The sequence below is a fragment of the Schistocerca americana genome, chromosome 3, assembly GCF_021461395.2.
Source record: "Schistocerca americana isolate TAMUIC-IGC-003095 chromosome 3, iqSchAmer2.1, whole genome shotgun sequence".
Lineage (NCBI taxonomy): Eukaryota > Metazoa > Arthropoda > Insecta > Orthoptera > Acrididae > Schistocerca > Schistocerca americana.
Window position 1 is genome coordinate 906,670,070 of NC_060121.1, and position 18,374 is coordinate 906,688,443.

An 18,374-nucleotide genomic window follows, 5' to 3' on the forward strand; every position below is an offset into this window, starting at 1 on the left:
TGATTTACTTTCACCTCATTCAAAAATAATATCCCTTGATTTGAAGTACAATATATAGGTTGGTCAGAAAGAGTGTGAAGAGCGTGAAGGGTGCAGCATAGAGTTTGTGCTGAGAAATAACTGTTCAGAAAATAATTTGATACTTCATGCCATTTACGAATTACTTACAAGGGAACCTCCCCATCGCACCCCCCTCAGATTTAGTTATAAGTTGGCACAGTGGATAGGCCTTGAAAAACTGAACACAGATCAATTGAGAAAACAGGAAGAAGTTGTGTGGAACTGTGAAAAAATAAGCAAAATATACAAACTGATTAGTTCATGGGTAGATAGGCAACATCAGGGACACAAGGACCACGGGAGCGCCGTGGTCTCGTGGTAACGTGAGCAGCTCCGGAACGAAAGGTCCATGGTTCAAATCTTCCATCGAGTGAAAACTTTAATTTTTTATTTTCAGTTTATGTGACAAACTCTTATGTTTTCATCACTTTTTTGGGAGTGATTATCACATCCACAAGAAAACCTAAATCGGGTGAGGTAGAAGAATCTTTTTACCCATTCGCCAAGTGTACAAGTTAGGTGGGTCGACAACATATTCCTTTCATGTGACGCACATGCCGTCACCAGTGTCGTATAGAATATATCAGATGTGTTTTCCGTGGAGGAATCGTTTGACCTATGACCTTGCGATAAAATGTTTTCGGTTCCGATTGAAGAGGCACGTCCTTTCGTCTACTAATCGCACGGTTTTGCGATGCGGTCGCAAAACACAGACGCTAAACTTATTACAGTGAACAGAGACGTCAATGAACGAGCGCACAGATAATAACTATGCAAAAATAAAGAAAGTAAAATTTTCACTCGTAGGAAGACTTCAACCAAGGACCTCTCTTTCTGCAGCTGCTAACACTACCAAGGGACCACGGAACTTCTGATCTCACCTTTTCCTTGATGTTGCCTATGTAGCCCATGGACTACTCAGTTTGTATATTTTGCTTATTTTTTCACAGTTCCACACAACTTCTTCCTGTTTTCTCAATTGATCTGTGTTCAGTTTATCAAGGCCTATCCACTGTGCCAAGTTATAACTAAATCTGAGGGGGGTGCGATGGGGAGGTTCCCTTGTTGGCGTTGAAGTTAGCCAATGAGAACATTCAAGCACTTTTTTCAAAAAAAAAAAAAAAAAAAAAAAAAAAAAAGAAAGGTTCAAATGGCTCTGAGCAGTATGGGACTTAACATCAGAGGTCATCAGTCCCCTAGAACTTAGAACTACTTAAACCTAACTAACCTAAGGACATCACACACAGTTATGCCCAAGGCATGATTCGAACCTCCGACCGTAGCGATCGCGCGGTTCTAGACCGAAGCGTCTAGAACCGCTCGGCCACAGCTGCTGGCTTTCAAGCACTTGAAATTCAAGCACTTGTGCATGTTAAAACGCGATAACGCTCAGGCATCTGTGTGCCCATGAGTTACATGTTGAAGTTCTCATTACCAGTTAAAATGTGCCTTTTTCAGAAGTGACAAATTAAAACAAGATGAGCAAAAGCTATGTTCGGTCGGTTTGAGGAAACTAAACGAAGAACACGTTTCACGTTTGGTAACACCGTCTCTGGCAGACTGCTTGAATTTGCGCCCGCGACCTGACTGGCTGAATTCAAGCTAAATAGCACAGAAATGGTGCAACGTATCAAATTTTTTTCCTTTACAATAATTTCTCAACATAGCGTTCCCTTAATCACCCTTATAAACTTTTCAGACTGTTTCTGACCGTCCTGTATTTGTTTTCGCTTAATCTATGACATTGGTCTTTTTCTGGCTGAGCTACGTGTGAATATGTTCACTGCTACTTACTGGATTGTCAGAAGGGGTTGAAACTTAGTAATCTTAGTAATATCGAGTTGTTAGATTAGAAACTAGAAACAGAAACCTCCAGTTGTAATTCAAGAAGTAGTAAATTCCATGAAGCAGAAGAGCTACACCATGTGGATGCAATCAGTAAAATATAAATGAGTAATATGAAATTACGAACACAACTTTGGAAATCTGCTAGTAGAAGGTCCTCCTTTCTAGACACTGCATTGTAAACCTAACTAAATGTCGTTGCAGTATTCCTATCTGATTTGAACTAGAATATATTCATCACAGGTCATCGGGCCTTATTTCGAAGCGGAACCTATCACCGAAGACTATTCTACTCCACTCACTGCTATACAAGGCCGAATACGTGTCCAGAGATGCTCTGGTGCGGTGGTACACCAACCTGACTGCCACTCGCCATCCAGCCCGGTGGCCAGAAGTGATCGTCTGGGGTGCCATTTCATTTCAAAGAAAGACCCTTTTGGCTGTAATCCACGACACCCTTGTAGAACAGTGGAATGTCAACCCCTAATACACTCGATTTTGTTGCCCTTTATGGCAAGGCATCCTGGGCTTACATTTCAGCAACATAATGTCCTTCTGCAAACGGCGAGAGTTTGCTTGTCTTCATGCTTGCTAAACCCTAACTTGGCCTTCAAGGTCTCTGAATCTCTCCCCAACTAAGAACGTTTGGAGCATCATGGGCAGGGCCCAAGACCCAGCTCGGGATTTTGCCCAACTAAGACGTCAGTTAGGCAGAATTTGGCACGATATCCATCAAAAGAACGTCATGCAACTCTGTCAGTCAGTGCCAAACCGACTAACTGCTTGCATTAGCTCCACAAGCGGACCAACACGTCACTGACTTGTTCAACTTACGAATCTACTTCAATAGTGGGAAAAAGTTGGGGATACAAAATTCTGCTTATGTGTCGGTAATAAAGTTGTAGTGCGACCTCCAGACTAAATGAGAGGAAATGCACATCACAGTAAACCGTAAGTAATTACTTCTTTACACAAGAAGTCGCGACGTGAACTGTTTTGTAAAAATAACAAAACTGTATTATTGTAGAGCCAACTGATGATGCCTTAGAACAAGAAAAGGGCGAAACGCGAGTGGGAAAAATAAATCAAGCTGCAGGAAGAAAAGGCGGCTTTATTTACAAAACAAGTACATTTGACTCTATACAAAAATCTAAATGAACTATCCAGATGGTCTCTTATTTCATATATCTTTGGACCACGATCTGCGGAAGTTGATGGGATTACATTCTCCTCTCTGTTTAACCAAACCGACAACTTCACTTAAAACATGCTACATACACAAACATACACACACACACACACACACACACACACAAATTTACTCAAGGCGCCGCTATTCTATTGGCTACACAAATAGCAGATGCGAGAAACCAGGTAGGCTACGCAATGCGCTGCTGTTTCAGGGTTCCATATGCTAAATCAAAGAACGGACCAAAGGAATTACACGCTATCCAACTTATCAGTTGGTAAACCGATTTGAAGTGCGAGTCCAGAGCAATTGGCGTGATCTGTGCCGACGCGGCTCAGCCAATTCCAGCGATAGTTGGCGGATGTGAGCAAAGACGCTTCTCTCATCGGAAATATTACGGCAAAAGCAACGGGTTTAACACGACAGGAATGTCTGAAGGCCAGTATCATTCGAAATAATTAAGTATTGAGTTTTTATCGAAACAAATCACAAACTGAACACGTGATCGTAAACGTAGCGGGCTTGGACAAAAAACTATCATATAATTTACAAAAATTACTAGGATATATAGTGGTTACTCTAAGAATTACACTAATGTGTTCACGGAGTGGCTACGTGTAGTGTCCATGTCTTCACAAAGCCAGGAACCACCCTCACATGTCATGTACTGTGAGCAAAAATCAAAATTGTTCGCAGAAAGAAAACCACCTGAAAATTTACAAAACCTGCAGAAAACGCGCGCCTCTCATTTAAGAAAAATTATCTTAATGTTTTTAACACGAAAGAACATTGTTGTTGTTGTTGTTGTCTTCACTCCTGAGACTGGTTTGATGCAGCTCTCCATGCTACTCTATCCTGTGCAAGCTTCTTCATCTCCCAGTACTTACTGCAACCTACATCCTTCTGAATCTGTTTAGTGTATTCATCTCTTGGTCTCCTTCTACGATTTTTACCCTCCACGCTCCCCTCCAATGCTAAATTTGTGATCCCTTGATGCCTCAGAACATGTCCTACCAACCGGTCCCTTCTTCTTGTCAAGTTGTGCCACAAACTCCTCTTCTCCCCAATTCTATTCAATACCTCCTCATTAGTTATGTGATCTTCCCATCTAATCTTCAGCATTCTTCTGTAGCACCACGTTTCGAAAGCTTCTATTCCCTTCTTGTCCAAACTATTTATCGTCCATGTTTCACTTCCATACACGGCTACACTCCATACAAATACTTTCAGAAACGATTTCCTGACATTTAAATCAATACTTCAGAAATGCTTTCCTTGCCATTGCCAGTCTACATTTTATATCCTCTCTACATCGACCATCATCAGTTATTTTGCTCCCCAAATAGCAAAACTCATTTCCTAATCTAATTCTCTCAGCATCACCCGACATAATTCGACTATATTCCATTATCCTCGTTTTGCTTTTGTTGATGTTCATCTTATATCCTCCTTTCAAGACACTGTCCATTCCGTTCAACTGCTCTTCCAAGGGATTTGCTGTCTTTGACAGAATTACAATGTCATCGGCGAACCTCAAGGTTTTTATTTCTTCTCCATGGAGATTAATACCTACTCCGAATTTTTCTTTTCTTTCCTTTACTGCTTGCTCAATATACAGATTGAATAACATCGGGGACAGGCTACAACCCTGTCTCACTCCCTTACCAACCACTGCTTCCCTTTCCTGCCCCTCGACTCTTATAACTGCCATCTGGTTTCTGTACAAATTGTAAATAGCCATTCGCTCCCTGTATTTTACCCCCGCCACCTTTAGAAGTTGAAAGAGAGTATTCCAGTCAACATTGTCAAAAGCTTTCTCTAAGTCCACAAATGCTAGAAATGTAGGTTTGCCTTTCCTTAATCTATTTTCTACGAAAAGTCGTACGGTCAGTATTGCCTCACGTGTTCCAACATTTCTGCGGAATCCAAACTGATCTTCACCGAGGTTGGCTTCTACCAGTTTTTCCATTCGTCTGTAAATAATTCGCGTTAGTATTTTGCAGCTATGACTTATTAAACTGATGGTTCGGTAATTTTCACATCTGTCAACACCTGCTTTCTCTGGGATTGGAATTATTATATTCTTCTTGAAGTTTGTGGGTATTTTGCCTGTCTCATACATCTAGCTCACCAGATGGTAGAGTTTTGTCAGGACTGGCTCACCCAAGGCAGTCAGTAGTTCCAATGGAATGTTGTCTACTCCTGGGGCCTTCTTTCGACTCACGTCTTTCAGTGCTCTGTCAAACTCTTCACGCAGTATTGTATCTCCCATTGCATCTTCATCTACATCCTCTTCTATTTCCATAATGTTGTCCTCAAGTACATCGCCCTTGTATAGACCCTCTATATACTCCTTACACCTTTCTGCATTCCCTTCTTTGCTTAGAACTGGGTTTCCATCTGAGCTCTTGATATTCATACAAGTGGCTCTCTTTTCTCCAAAGGTCTCTTTAATTTTCCTGTAGGCAGTATCTATCTTACCCCTAGTGAGACAAGTCTCTACATCCTTACATTTGTCCTCTAGCCATCCCTACTTTGCCATTTTTCACTTTCTGTCGATCTCATTTTTGAGACGTTTGTATTCCATTTTGCCTGCTTCATTTACTGCGTTTTTATATTTTCTCCTTTCTTCAATTAAATTCAATATTTCTTCTGTTACTCAAGGATTTTACTAGCCCTCGTCTTTTTACCTACTTGATCCTCTGCTGCCTTCACTACTTCATCCCTCAGAGCTACCCATTCTTCTTCTAGTGTATTCCTTTCCTCCACTCCTGTCAATTGTTCCCTTATGCTCTCACTGAAACCCTGTACAACCTCTGGTTCTTTCAGTTTATCCAGGTCCCATCTCCTTAAATTCCCACCTTATTGTAGTTTCTTCAGTTTTATTCTACAGTTAATAACCAATAGATTGTGGTCAGAGTCCACATCTACCCCTGGAAATGTCTTACAATTTAAAACCTGGTTCGTAAATCTCTGTCTTACCATTATATAATCTATCTGATACCTTCTAGTACCTCCAGGATTCTTCCATGTATACAACCTTCTTTTACAATTCTTGAACCAAGTGTTAGCTATGATTAAGTTATGCTCTGTGCAAAATTCTACCAGATGGCTTCCACTTTCATTTCTCTCCCCCAATCCATATTCACCCACTATGTTTCCTTCTCTCCCTTTTCCTACTCTCGAATTCCAGTCACACATGACTGTTAAATTTTCGTCTCCCTTCCCTACCTGAATAACTTCTCATATCTTATCATACATTTCATCAGTTTCTTCATCATCTGCAGAGCTAGTTGGTATATAAATTTGTACTACTGTAGTAGGCATGGGCTTCGTGTCTATCTTGGCCACAATAATGCGTTCACTATGCTGTTGGTAGTAGCTTACCTGCACTCCTATTTTTTTATTCATTATTAAACCTACTCCCTCATTACCCCCATTTGATTTTGTATTTATAACCCTGTATTTACCTGACCAAATTTCTTGTCCCTCCTGCCACCGAACTTCACTAGTTCCCACTATACCGAACTTCAACCTATCCATTTCCTTTTTAAATTTTCTAACCTACCTGCCCGATTAAGGGATCTGACATTCCACGCTCCGATCCGTAGAACGCCAGTTTTCTTTCTCCTGATAACGACATCCTCTTGAGTAGTCCCCGCCCGGAGATCCGAATGGAGGACTATTTTACCTCCGGAATATTTTACCCAAAAGGACGCCATGATCATTTAATCATACAGTGAAGCTCCATGCCCTCGGGAAAAATTACGGCTGTAGTTTCCCTTGCTTTCAGCCGTTCGCAGTACTAGCACAGCAAGGCCGTTTTGGTTAGTGTTGCAAGGCCAGATCAGTCAATCATCCACACTGTTGCCCCTGCAACTACCGAAAAGGCTGCTGCCCCTCTTCAGGAACTCCACGATTGTCTGGCCTCTCAACAGATACCCCTCCGTTGTGGTTGCACCTACGGTACGGCTATCTGTATACACGCAAGCCTCCCCACCAACGGCAAGGTCCATGGTTCATGGGGGTAGTGAAAGAACATTACAAAAGCGAAATTCTGTTTCCATTCGGGCGCTCATACTGTATACACCACGCTCATTCTGTCTGCACCACACGTGGAGTGAACAGAACACATTTAGAAACACATCAAAATTCACAAAATAATTCCGTAAAACTTACGGCAACACAATTCCTGTCCTTCATCTAGAGCACTTCCTATCTATATTTGTACACAGGATGCATTGCTATGGACACTGAAAGTACCACTTGGCAAAGCTCGCCAACATACACCCCGATACACATCACAAAGAAAATACCATAAACTATTATATTCTCCCCACAAAATTTGTGCCACGAACTGAAATCATTTGTACTATAGTGAAAAAAACTATACTGCTCTCTGCTGTTCGTGTTAACTCCCTAAGACCTACCTGCTCTTACTACACTACTGGCCATTAAAATTGCTACACCAGGAAGATAACGTGCTACAGCCGCAAAATTTACATCTACATCTACATCTACATGAGTATTCTGCAATTCACATTTAAGTGCTTGGCAGAGGGTTCATCGAACCACAATCATACTATCTCTCTATCATTCCACTCTCGAACAGCGCGCGAGAAAAACGAACACCGAAACCTTTCTGTTCGAGCTCTGATTTCTCTTATTTTATTTTGATGATCATTCCTACCTATGTAGGTTGGGCTCAACAAAAAATTTTCCCATTCGGAAGAGAAAGTTAGTGATTGAAATTTCGTAAATAGATCTCGCCGCGACGAAAAATGTCTTTGCTTTAATGACTTCAATCCCAACTCGCGTATCATATCTGCCATACTCTCTCCCCTATTACGTGATAATACAAAACGAGCTGCCCTTTTTTGCACCCTTTCGATTTCCTCCGTCAATCCCACCTGGTAAGGATCCCACACCGCGCAGCAATATTCTAACAGAGGACGAACGAGTGTAGTGTAAGCTGTCTCTTTAGTGGACTTGTTGCATCCTTTAAGTGTCCTGCAGAATGAAACGCAACCGTTGGCTCGCCTTCCCCACAATATTATCTATGTGGTCTTTCCAACTGAAGTTGTTCGTAATTTTAACACCCAGGTACGTAGTTGAATTGACAGCCTTGACAATGGTACTTTTTATAGAGTAATCGAACTCCAACGGATTTCGTTTGGAACCTATGTGGATCGCCTCGCACTATTCGTTATTTAGCGTCAAGTGCCACCTACCACATCATACAGAATTCTTTTCTAAATCGCTTTGCAACTGATACTGGTCTTCGGATGACCTTACTAGACGGTAAATTACAACATCATCTGCGAACAACCTAAGAGAACTGCTCAGATTGTCACCTAGGTCATTTATATAGATCAGGAACAGCAGAGGTCCCAGGACACTTCCCTGGGGAACACCTGATATCACTTGAGTTTTACTCGATTATTTGCCGCCCATTACTACAAAGTACGACCTTCCTGACAGGAAATCACGAATCCAGTCGCACAGCTGAGACGATGCCCCATAGGCCCGCAGTTTGATTAGAAGTCGCTTGTGAGGAACGGTGTCAAAAGCCTTCCGGAAATCCAGAAACACGGAATCAACCTGAGATCCCCTGTCGATAGCGGCCATTACTCCGTGCGAATAAAGAGCTAGCTGCGTTGCACAAGATCGATGTTTTCTGAAACCATACTGATTACGTATCAATAGATCGTTCCCTTCGAGGTGATTCATAATATTTGAATACAGTATATGCTCCAAAACCCTACTGCAAACCGACGTCAATTATATAGGTCTGTAGTTCGATGGATTACTCCTGCTACCCTTCTTAAACACTGGTGCGACATGCACGATTTTCCAATCTATAGGTACAGATCTATCGGTGAGCCAGCGATTGTATATGATTCCTAAGTGGGGAGCTATTGTATCAGCGTAATCTGAAAGGAACCTAATCGGTATACAATCTGAACCTGAAGACTTGTCCGTATCAAGCGATTTTAGTTGCTTCGCAACCCCTAAGGTATCTACTTCTATGAAACTCATGCTAGCAGCTGTTCGTGTTTCAAATTATGGAGTATTCCATTCGTCTTCCCTGGTGAAGGAATTTCGGAAAACTGCGTTCAATAACTCCGCTTTAGCGCCACAGTCGTCGGTTACAGTACCATCGGCACTTCGCAGCGAAGGTATTGACTGCGTCTTGCCGCTTGTTTACTTTACATACGACCAGAATTTCTTCGGACCTTTTACCAAATTTCGAGACAATGTTTCGTTGTGGAACGTATTAAACGCAAGCCGCATTGAAGCCCGTGCCAAATTTCGCGCGTCTGTAAATTTTAGCCAATCTTCGGGATTTCGCGCTCTTCTGAACTTCGCATGCTTTTTCCGTTGCCTCTGCAACAGCATTCGAACCTGTTTTGTGTACCATGGGGGATCAGTTCCATCTCTTACCAATTTATGAGGTATGAATCTCTCAATTGCTGTTGCTACTATATCTTTGAATTTGAGTCACATCTCGTCTACATTTGCAAAGTCAGTTCGGAAGGAATGGAGATTGTCTCTTAGGAAAGCTTCTGGTGACACTTAATCCGCTTTTTTAAATAAAATTATTTTGCGTTTGTTTCTGGTGGATTTAACCGACAGGACGAAGATGCTGTGATATGCAGATGATTAGCTTTACAGAGCATTCACACAAGGTTGGCGCTGGTGGCGACACCTACAACGTGCTGACATGAGGAAAGTTTCCAACCGATTTCTCATACAGAAACAGCACTTGACCGGCGTTGCCTGGTGAAACGTTGTTGTGATGCCTCTGTAAGGAGGAGAAATAAGTACCATCGCGTTTCCGACTTTGATAAAGGTCGGATTGTAGCCTACCGCGGTTGCGGTTTATCGTATCGCGACATTGCTGCTTGCGTTGGTCGAGACCCAATGACTGTTAGCAGAATATGGAATCGGTGGGTTCAGGAGGGTAATACGGAACGCCTTGCTGGATCCCAACGGCCTCGTATCACTAGCAGTCGAGATGACAGGCATCTCATCCGCATGGCTGCAGCCACGTCTCGATCCCTGAGTCAACAGATGGGGACGTTTGCAAGACAACAATCAGCTGCACGAACAGTTCGACGATGTTTGCAGCAGCATAGACTATCCGCTCGGGGACGATGGCTGCGGTTACCCTTAACGCTGCATCACAGACAGGAGCGCCTGCGATGGTGTACTCAACAACGAACCTGGGTGCACGAATGGCAAAACGTCATTTTCTCGGATGAATCCGGGTTATGTTTACAGCATCACGATGGTCGCATCCGTGTTTGGCGACATCGCGGTGAACTCACATTGGAAGCATGTATTCGTCATCGCCATACTGGCGTATCAGCCGGCGTGGTGGTATGGGATGCCATTGGTTGCACTTCTCCGTCACCTCTTGTTCGCATTGACGGCACTTTGAACAGTGGACGTTACATTTCAGATGTGTTACGACCCGTGGCTCTACCCTTCAAAAAAATGTTTCAAATGGTTCTGAGCACTATGGGACTTAACATATGAGGTCATCAGTGCCCTAGAACTTAGAACTACTTAAACCTACATAACCTACGGACATCACACACATCCATGCACGAGGCAGGATTCGAACCTGCTACCGTTGCGGTAGCTGTTCCAGACTGAAACTCCTAGAACCGCCTGGCCACACCGGCCGGCCTCTACCCTTTATGCGATCCCTGCGAAACCATACATTTCAGCAGGATAATGCACGACCGCATGTTGGAGGTCCTGTACGGGCCTTTCTGGATACACGAAATGTTCGACTGCTGCCCTGGCCAGCACATTCTCCAGAACTCTCGTCAATTAAAAGCGTCTGGTCAATGGTGGCCGAGCAGCTGGCATGTCACAATACATGAACCGTGGTATTGTGTTGAAGCTGCATGGACAACTGTACCTGTGCACGCCATCCAATCTTTGTTTGACTCAATAACCAGGCGTATCAAGGCCGTTGTTACAGCCACAGGTGGGTACTGATTTCTCATCATCTATGCACCCAAATTGCGTGAAAATGTAATCACATGTCAGTTCTAGTATAATATATTTGTCCAATGAATAGCTGTTTATCATCTGCATTTCTTCTTGGTGTAGCTATTTTAATGGACAGTAGTGTAGTACAAAGCCGTTATGACTACGACCTAGAGAAGCTCTCAATCTGCCAAAATTAAAACCATTATTGCCCCGTTCGGTACTTGTGCACTTAGACTAACTGCAGCGCCTACAGACGTATTCTTACCTCTTATTGCCATACTGTAGCCGCAGCGCCTCTGCGGCTCGTCCTCTCTCCAGCGCGCTCCAGCTAACAGTAACGTTGCAGAGGTCTCGTGACCAGACCCAACGTTACTTGTTTGAATCTCTCGCTCTCATTGGCTGATGACCGACCGGTACCTTCTCTGCTCTAGCCAAACTGATTTGTCTCAAGCATCACAGCCCATTCCTGCTTTGAGCCTGGCTAGTTTCTGCATTCAGAAGCCTACTGCCCTACTACCACTCTGTGGAGCTACAGAGACCCTTCTAGTTCTTATTTCTTTCACAGATCGTCACGCTATTACACCTGGGAGGAGGATCATGGAAAGGACCAGGAAGTGTTGCCCAGCACTACGTTTATTGAAATAAAACACTGATTTGCTCCATTCTTATGTCCAAAAGTTGGCGTATGCAAATAAAAAATAAAAATAAAGACCAATGTAATGTTGATAGTAACTTGTAATTAACTGAACAATTCATTATCCAACAGCAGTTGTCATTCATATTGTTTACTAGTGAGTTTCGTCAGTGAGGCGCAATGCTAGTACCGCTTCAGAAACATCTATTTTTTCTGAAACTGTAGTCTTATATTTGTCGGTACATGTAAATCAGATTTGCCAATTTCCGTCCCATTCGGATAATTCATAAATGGTACTTCCTTTTTTGTCATAGAATGTGCATGAATTCTTCCACATAAACGGAGGGATCACGTTAGTACCACGTTTTGTAGATGCAAGGCAAGGAAGTGTCGGAATAGCGTGGTTCGCGTATCGCTTTACAACTTATATTGTAATACCTTGTACTGGTCACCGGTTTGACACAAGAGCGTAGGATGAGCGAGAAGTAAGACATCAGTACCATTTTCATCTTCAAGCAATTATGAGTAAAAGTAATCTGAAGATGGCTGAGTGATGCTCTGCTAAAGCACCGTGGCAAGATGTCGACATTCTCCGGCTGCAAGCCCGGAACCTCACGGACTACACAATACACCAGAAATATTTCATGAGTCACAGCACCAAATCCTATCTTATCCAGATTGTGAGTGATCAGCACTCGTGACACTCCATCTTCCTGGATGTCCATATTAGAAGCAAGAAGTATATCGTGAGTAGCTCGATTGTCGGAAAAATCTCACCACCAGACTTTTGTGGAAAACGACCTGTTGTTAATATGGTTCGCGTTTGATTACGGCAGACTTTTATATCTGACAGAAAGGCCGCCTCGTTGTAGTGTAGATAAACCAACACCCTACAGGTGTACCTCTGGTCGCTACGCTGTGACATTACTAGCGACTAGCTCGCAAAGGTATTTGTGTGAACGCTGGATATTTGAATGGGCGGTTTGTGGCCAGTAAGTGGCCGTACTGTGGCCAAACTATATGAGCCAGGTCTGGTCCTGTCAGCGAGAGATAGGCATTAATAAGCAGCGATCAGTGGGGTGTTTCCCTGGGGGAGAGGGGAGGACGCAGACTCAGGCGGCGCTCCGGTTAGGTGATCTGTGGTAGTATTGTGCCTGCCAGCAATCATGAAGACAAGTAAGTCCTACAATTACACAAATTAGAAAATAATTACAAACAATTTACTTAATGCAAAGACATACCTAAACTAACATTCCTCCATATCAGTATATGCCATCGGACCACTATGACTATCCCACTTCCTTAGCCAACTGACTATCACGGTTAAGTAACTATTAGTCAATGTTTTTAATGTATTTAAAATCGGTGTTTTGATTAGAATCACGCCACAGTGACAGATGTGTCGAAGTAGTCATAAATGTGTTCTAAGTTACTAACACCGCCCGAACAGGCGATGAAGGCCCAACGGCACTGACCGGCCGCCGTGTCATCCTCAGCTCACAGGCGTCACTGAATGCGGATACGTAGGTGCACGTGGTCAGCACACCGCTCTCCCAGCCGTATGTCAGTTTCCGACACAGGAGCCGCTACTTCTCAATCAAGTAGCTCCTCAGTTTGCCTCACAAGAGCTGATTGTACCTCGCTTACCAACAGCTCTCAGCAGACCCTATGGTCACCCATCGAAGTGCTAGTCCAGCCCGAAAGCGCTTAATTTCGGTGATCTGACGGGAACCGACCACCGCGGCAAGGCTGTTGGCCATATATATGTTCACATAAGCTAATAATAATGTAAAATCACTCTATAGCGATGTTGTAAACTGAGAATGAATATTTATTCCGTATTACAATATCTGCCTATATTAAGTTTAATCTCAAAACGATAGAACTGCGGTTTTATGATGGTTACTGTAGTGGTCATCTGGCCGAATCTTTAAATAAGCATGCAGAGCAGGACTCGTATAGTCTTTTGGACGGTGTTCTTCATTTTGGTAAGGTCTTGTGTCGTGTTTGGGCGGCCAGAGCGCCGCTGGGATTCAGACTATGTTTGTGGGACTTATAAAATATTGTAATCGGACGTTGAATGCTTGTAAATATCTCGGGGCTGAATTCTGATTGGACGTACAATTTTCAAGTTGCATTCAGTGATTGTTTTACAACCATGCGAACTTGGTCGTTATTTAACCGTTTATATGCGGCTGTGAAGCTTAGTGATTTTTACGAATTGCGTGATTTCAGTTCAGGGATGAACTTGTTCGATATTAGTCACAATAAATCTCTTGATAAAGAACTTTAGATCTCGCTGTGAATTCTAATAATGCATGGCCTTATGCGGTTAGTCTACTCTTTCTACTGTATATAAATGCTCTGCTGGCATAGCGTAAACATATTTCTTTCACTGGTTTGAATATTGTTTATTTAATTTATTAGTCTAATGAGTAGCTAACATTACACATAGTTTTAAACTTATTTAAAATAAACGTCTGGTTAAAATTCAAATTATCGTAATGTAGACAACACCATTATCTTTTTCACATATTTACCTTTCCTTTTAAAAATTTGTTTACCGCTTACTTCCTGTTCCTTTTTTTATTTTGCTGTTGCTCACATCAGTAAAAGTGGCTCCAAGATTTATTACGTGATACGATTTGGGCTTAAGAGAAACGGCGTGCGACTAGCCTCCATTGATTGCAGCGAGCCAAAAGAGAAATATTAGGTCGTGAATTGCTCAAGCTGTTTGTCTAATCGAAGGGACGCATTTTCTACAAGAAACCTAAAGCCGTCCCTGTCGTAACGCGTCATAATATGCATAGGTTACTATGGGTGTAGGAACTTCATTGGATACAGTCCGAGTGGAAGAACATCCTTTGGGGCGGCCCATGTTGGTGCACGTTGCTACAATGGAAGGCTATGAGTAAGCCAAAAAGCACCCGGGCACCATTCATGTCGATTTTTGAGGTATTCTCTTATGGCATATGTTCACACAGGATTTAATACGGCAGTTGATACTACTCGATTGTCCTTTATTGCCGATCATGTACAACTTATTTTTTATCTGGAGCACACCAGAGTCAATTTGCAGCACTAATTAGGTAACGTACTCCATGCACATTACGTTTCAGTTTTGGTTTACAGGTCAAACGACCACAATCCTCTTGGACACACTGTGGAATCTATAGAGCAGGTTGCGCAGGTCTTGGATGCAGCATCGACAATTCTCTACAAATGTTGGATGCCGGAAGCTTTCATGGATGAGAATAGCTCCACAACACTTCCGGTGCTGCTTTCGCGTGCATGTGTGTGTGTGTGTGTGTGTGTGTGTGTGTGTGTGTGTGTGTGTGTGTGTGTGTGTGTGTGTGTGTTTGTAATTCTGCGAACTAGTGTCAACAAAATTGTCTGGTCAACCACGGCAGGGATAAGAGGTCGAAGGTGACAGAGATAATTCCGTAACGAATTATTTCTCTACTATCTTCATATAAGTTGAACCAACCATGAGCTTTTTAAGCAGAATATAAATATAATATAGAGCTTGAGGTATGTAAATCGATGGTTATTTGCCTTACTTAAGCGTTACCTTAAAAGCAGTAACGAAATTTAGATACTACAACAAGTAGCTGAATATAATGACGCAATAAATTAAATGTTGTAGCAAGGTTTTAAACATCAACAACTGGCAGTGATGTGGTTGAGAGGTTGAATCGCTTTCCTAAGGAGTGGGCAGCCATCCTAATGTTGAAGTTGTCGTCAGTAAGTCACACAAGGATAGGCCGGTTCGATCTGCCATCCTTGTTGTACACCTACATCTGTATTCCAGAAGCCACATTTCGATGTGCGAATGCATTACTTCTCATATTCTCCATGTTTATTTTACTTGTATAGGGGGGTTCAATGGTAACCCTCACTAAGGGAGTGTGCAATTCTTACTGACATTGTGTAGCTAATCTTACATTCTACTAGCTCTCCTGAAGTTTGGAAGGTAGGAGACGAGATACTGGCGGAAGTAAAGCTGTGAGGGCGGGTCGAGAGTCGTGCTTGTGTAGCGCAGATGGTAGAGCAATTCCCCGCGAAAGGCAAAGATCCCGAGTTCGAGTCTTAGCGACTCGCCCTGGCTTAACACGGGTAGCACTCAGTAATTACTGCTGGACGATTTGTCTATTATATGTAGTGATATACACATACTTTCCCCGTGAGTCGTTGTATTGGTGAAAGCCATAACAGAATCCCAACAGAAGGTTTTGAGATTATCGTTCACATATAAACGGAAAAACGCAACGGAGGACATTAAATTTCGGCTAGGAAGACATGCTCTTTGTAATGGCATGATATACGTTATTTACATTTTTGAAATACAGGGTGACAGTTATTGAGCTGTATGAAATAAAATCGTCATAACTTCTGAACGGTTTGCGTTACGGCGCTCAAAGTACACGGTTGGCCGCGGGCCATGATGGGAATTAGTATGCGCTGTATGGTTTGGTTGAACGACGAACCACCGTTCATTTCGATGGGTTTGTCAGTAAGCAAAACTGACTCATTTTGAGACTGAGAATCCGCATTCCGCGATCGATAAATCTCTTCACCCTCAATGGGTGACTCTGTGGTGTGCAGCGTCCAATCAAGGAATAATCGGTGCGATATTGCTTGATGGCACAGTGACTACCGAACGGCACGTGAAAGTCTTGGAAGATGGTATCATCCCTATTATCCAAAGTGACTCTGATTTCATAATATGTGGTTCTTCGTGACGGAGCTCGACCCCATCGAAGCAGGAGAGTGATTAGTGTCCTGGAAAAGCACTTTCGGGACTGCATCCTTACTCTGGGGTACCCAGAGGCCACTGGCTCGGCTCTCGATTGGCCGCCAATTCTCCGGATATGAACACATGCGACTCTTTTTTGTGAGGATATATTAAAGACAAGGCGTACAGCTATAACCCGAAAACCATTGCTGATCTGAAAACAGCCTTTCAGGGGTTCATTGACAGCATCGATGTTCCGACACTTCAGCGGGTCGTGCAGAATTTCACTATTCATCTGCGCCACATCATCGCCAATGATGGCAGCCATATCGAAGATGTAATAACCTAAATTCGAATATCTGTAGTGACGTCTACATGTTGGATAAAGTGTGTGCACGCCGTAGTTTGTTACTGATTTACGTTTTTTTTTCAAGTAGTATCTGTTTGGAGCTATTTCCGTCTGTCTTCTACTGATGCGTCTATTATTTAGGGTCAGACATAAAACTTTAACAAGAAACGTAATTACGTCATTTACTTTTTGAATATTTGTGATGAACCCACATTTTGCAGCAAGCCTTAGGTCCCTCGAAATTGATTCGCAAGTGCTCCTCGGCGGGCTATGGCTGTAGGAAGCGAAGAACTGTTTCCTTCAACGTAGCAGGCGGCTGAGACAGTGTACTTGTGGATATCAACAGATTCTTTGGCCGTTTAGTTTTACTCCTTCGCCTTCGTAATATTTTCATTTTCTGTATACATGATTACATTATGTATTTTTCGAACTCTAGTGTCGGCAATTATAATTAAAAATGGTTAAAATGGCTCTAAGCACTATGGGACTTAACATCTGAGGTCATCAGTCCCCTAGAACTTAGAACTACTTAAACCTAACTAACCTAAGGACATCACACACATCCATGCCCGAGGCAGGATTCGAACCGGCGACCGCAGCGGCGAAACGAAGTCCAACACGGTATTAGGAGGTACCCCGTGACTTTAGTCACCTCATTCTATATGAGTACTCTGTCGTAGGGCTTCAGATGGATAAATTGTCTCTGTGCACAAGTAGTAGTATAAACATCTGTGAAATCGATACTTAAACGCAACTAACCTAAGGACATCACACAAATCCATGCCCGAGGCAGGATTCGAACCTGCGACCGCAGCAGCAACGAATTATATTTACTGTTGTGGTTTTAGCAGCTTCAATGTTTTAACTGCTTCACCTACGGAGCGTTTAAATTTCCACGTTTTGACTCTCTTTCTGGGGATACTTTTTTTCGTATGTCCGAATAAATTTAGTCCGCAGATCGTGGTCTCGCGGTAGCATTCTCGCTTCCCGAGCACGGGTCCCGGGTTGGATTCCCGGCGTGGTCAGGGATTTTCACTTGCTTCGAGATGACTGGGTATTGTTGTGTCGTCTTAATCATTCATCTTTATTATGGTCGGAGGAAGGCAATGGCGAACCACCAACGCTAGGACCTTGCCCAGTACAGCGGTGCGGGTCTCCCGCATCGTCCCCTACGCGCTATCAAGGAGTATGGGACTTCATCATCATCATAATTAATTTATTATTGACTATACATTTTAATAAGAGTGACATCTCTTGTAACATTCAAGTAGGTAAGATTTAACAAGTTATATGCTTCCTCATTTGTTTTATTCTGTATCTATTAACCGGAAATCTAAATGTGCTTTCTCTTATTGTACTTGTATTGTAATTGGGTTACTTTACACGGTACTTAATTGTTCAATCGGGAAACGGTTCTTTGGTGGTGCACAGCGACGCACAAGAGCCAATCTTCTGGTGAGCACGTATTGAATGATTGGACAATTTTCTGTACGTAGTGCACCCTTATTGGTTACGGCCCACAATGTGATAAACGATACCAGTGATGTTGGAAGCT